General features: G+C 38.2%; 1 protein-coding gene across 1 annotated transcript in view; it reads right to left on the bottom strand.

Moving 5' to 3' along the window:
- Positions 1-3,522, bottom strand: part of NIN (ninein (GSK3B interacting protein)) — a 140,957-nt gene that overhangs the window by 62,455 nt on the left and 74,980 nt on the right. The gene's annotated exons all lie outside the window — the stretch shown is intronic.

Raw genomic sequence — 3,522 nt, 5'->3', positions numbered from 1 at the left:
GTTTTTAGAGAGGGACATCATGCTGGGTAGAGTAGAGGGACAGCGCAGGAGGGGAAGACCCTCTATGAGGTGGATTGATTCAGTGACTGGGGTACTCGGGATGGGTGTGTTGGGGGCAATGAGATTGGCACAGGATAGAGCACGGTTTAGGGCTGTAGTACACAGGGTCGCTATGAGTCGCAAACAACTCGATGGCACATAACAACAACAACAACATGAATAATATCCATATATAACATATGAATGGAAAACCAGTTTGCTATATAAATTTTCACTGAAAAAAAATCAATAAAATGTTTAAAACAAAATAAATAAAAATAGACACAGAGAGGGTCATATGAAGTCAGAGACTGGGATGGAAAGAACTAGAACAAATGGTCCAGGTTTTAGAACACGTGTGGGCCATCACCTCAACAAATAAAAGGTAAACAATCCAGTCACAAAATGGGCACAAGATATGAATAGACAGTTCACCAAAGATGACATTCAGATGGCAAAAAACACAGGAAGAAATGTTCAAAACCCCTAGCTGTCCGAGAGATGCAAATCAAAACAGCTCTGAGATACCATCTCACTCCAGCAACAATAGCATAGTTCAACAGAGCAGTACATAACAAATGCTGGTGAGGTTGTGGAGAGACTAGAACGCTTGTTCACTGCTGGTGGGAATGTAAAATGGTATAACCACTATGGAAGGGGATTGGACGTTTTTTCAAAAAGTTGGAAACAGAAATACTATTTGATCCAGAAATTCAACTACTGGGAATATACCCTAAAGTTAACAGACACAACGCAAAGAGATGTAAAAACAGGCAACAATGAATGAATGAATGAATGAAAATTCAACTTTTCTGTAAACTTTTGTTAAGATCACAATAAAAAAAAATAGATGCATGAACACCCATGTGTATTGCTGAATTATTCACAATAACAAAGAGATGGAAGTAGACCGAGAGCCCATCAACAAACGAATGGATGGAAAAACTATGGTACATTCACACAACAGAATATTATGTAGATTTGAAAAACAATGAACTTATAAAATACTACATAACATGAGTGAGCTTAGAAGATATGCTGAGTGAAATATCTCAGTCACAAAAAGACAGAGATAGTGCATAACACTGTTGTTATAAAACAGAACTGACATGGGGGTTGGGAGGAAAATAGGAAAAGAGTGGATAAAAAACAAACACTGCACTGGAACAGACGAGGGAAAGAACAACTGTCTGAAAGGAATATATGACAAGAGGTGCATTGCCAAGTGGACTGGGGAAGGGAGAATGGAAGGGCGGAAGGAAAATGTGTAACAACGAATAAATGAAAGCCCAACCTTTCTGTTAACTTTCATTAAAATCACACACACACAAACTCAAAACACTGAGTGAGCCAAACAAAATAGCTTTTAGACTGAATTTGGCCTCCAAGGTGTAACATCCTTGTCCTCTCCTTTAGAAAGCAGAGAACAAATGATAATGATAAGACCACTGCAACTGATGGCCAGAATGAATTCATAGCTGACCCTCCATGGGCTTTTCAGAGATTGTAAATTGCATGGGAGGGGACTGCCCATATTTCTCCAATGGAGCAGCTGATGGGTTTAAACTTTGTACCTTCTTTGAGTTGACAAAACTCCTTACCAACTAGGCCACCAAGACTCTAACCATGTTGTTACAAACCATCGAATAGGAACTGACTCAAAGCTGACCCTCCAGTAGGTTTGCAGAGGCAGCAAATAGCATAGGAGGAGACTGTCTATCCTTCTTTCCAAAGAGCAGCTGGTGGATTTGAACCTAGTGCCTTTAGGATGGCAGGACAGCTCCTTACCACTAGGTCACCAGAGTTTCCTCTCTAAACTAACATAGTAAATCCGCTTCTCTTTCATGAAGGAGGAAACAAACAAAAGTGATCTCATTTTCCCCATCCATAAAATGAGGGGTGATTTAATACAAAATTGCTTTTGAGGAGATCATCCTGAATTTTTAGTCATTCTGTGGTCTAGACCCAGTAACACAAAGTGCTACCATACTTCAGGATTTTACAGAAAAGAGGGGTGGGGTGATAGCAAAGCTCTGAGTAAAAGCTAATATTCAGTAAGCAATTCTTTAATCACCCTCAAACCAGAGGAAAATAACTAAATGTGCTATTTCTTGTCCCAAGTTTTGGGAATTCCACCACAAGAAAAATATGACTTCCCCTCAAATGACTCCAGTATATTCCAAGAATTATTTCTAGATAAATAACCCAAGTTTATGTAATATTCTTGGCAAAAACAACTCAAGGATATGTAAACTGCACTAGTTTATAATTTAAGAGGTTGGATTTAATTTTGACTCAAAACCCACCACTCAGGTGTGTGTAGGGGAGAGTCCTAGTGAGGCATCAGAAAGACAATCAAAGGAATGCACCAGTCATAGGCACAAGGGAACGAGAAGACTGCACGTCTGCAAGCCAGGCTACCTTGAAGCTTACAACAAGTCTCTTATGTGGCAAATTAGCCCAATTATTCCCTGGGCAAGTATACAGCTTTGTGTCAACCATCATTATATGTGCAATTCCCAAAGTTACAACTCTAGCCCTAACCTTAAGCTTTTTCCAACTCTTGTTTTCAAAGACATGGAATTATATTTTTATATTTAATAACTATTCATGCTCCAAGTCTTTCCAGTTGTCCCTTTTAATTTTTCAGAAAATGTGAACTTTAGACTTTTATTAAGAATCTTCTCTGGACTTCTTTGAGATTTTGAAAAAAAATATTATTCTAAAAATGCATCAACTTAATCTTTTTCATTGATCAGAGTATTATAATGGCTTCTGATTGGCTTACCCATCCCAAGGCCTCCTCATATCAATACGCCCTATAAAAGAGTTCAGATCATCATCCTCCAAATGCAAGTTTTCCCTATACATTGCTCAATTTGCTTAAGAACCCAGAAATGATGTTGAGATCATCTCACCAAAAAACTAATCAACTAGGCCTTCAAGTTACTACTTCAACTCAAATGTACTTTTGCTTAGTTCTATCTCTACACGTTCTTCCTTTTTTTTTGTGATTAGTGTCTCCAGTGCTAGTTTCTCACAGGATAATACGCTTAACACACCGAAGGCATACAGTAAAAGCTCATTAAGTGTCAGCTACTGTTATTTTTATTTTTTTTTCTCAACAGGAGCTTCTCAAAGTCAGTAGGAACTCCTCAAAGTCAGAACTGTCACGGTTGACAGTTTTTGGGAAAAAAGAACAAATGTAATCCTCTGTTGCACAAATGGTTAATGTGTTAACAGTGAATGAATCAAAATCCAGAGTCTCTGTAAATTTTCATTAAAATAAAAAACCAAAACAAAACAAAACACCAAATGGTTAATGTGCTGATGTGCTAAAGGAGGTCTGAACCCAACCAGAGGTTCCTTGGAAAAAAGTCTGGTTTGCTGTTTCTTTTGCTCTTTTAAACAATTACCAGCCTTACAGACCACACTTCTACTCTGGTACACATGGGGCTGCCATGACTAAGAACAGATTCAATT

The sequence above is a fragment of the Elephantulus edwardii genome, unplaced genomic scaffold (genome assembly GCF_000299155.1).
Source record: "Elephantulus edwardii isolate Elephantulus edwardi_28Jun2011 unplaced genomic scaffold, EleEdw1.0 scaffold00247, whole genome shotgun sequence".
In the NCBI taxonomy this organism is placed as follows: domain Eukaryota; kingdom Metazoa; phylum Chordata; class Mammalia; order Macroscelidea; family Macroscelididae; genus Elephantulus; species Elephantulus edwardii.
This window is presented reverse-complemented; position numbering and strand designations above follow the sequence as displayed.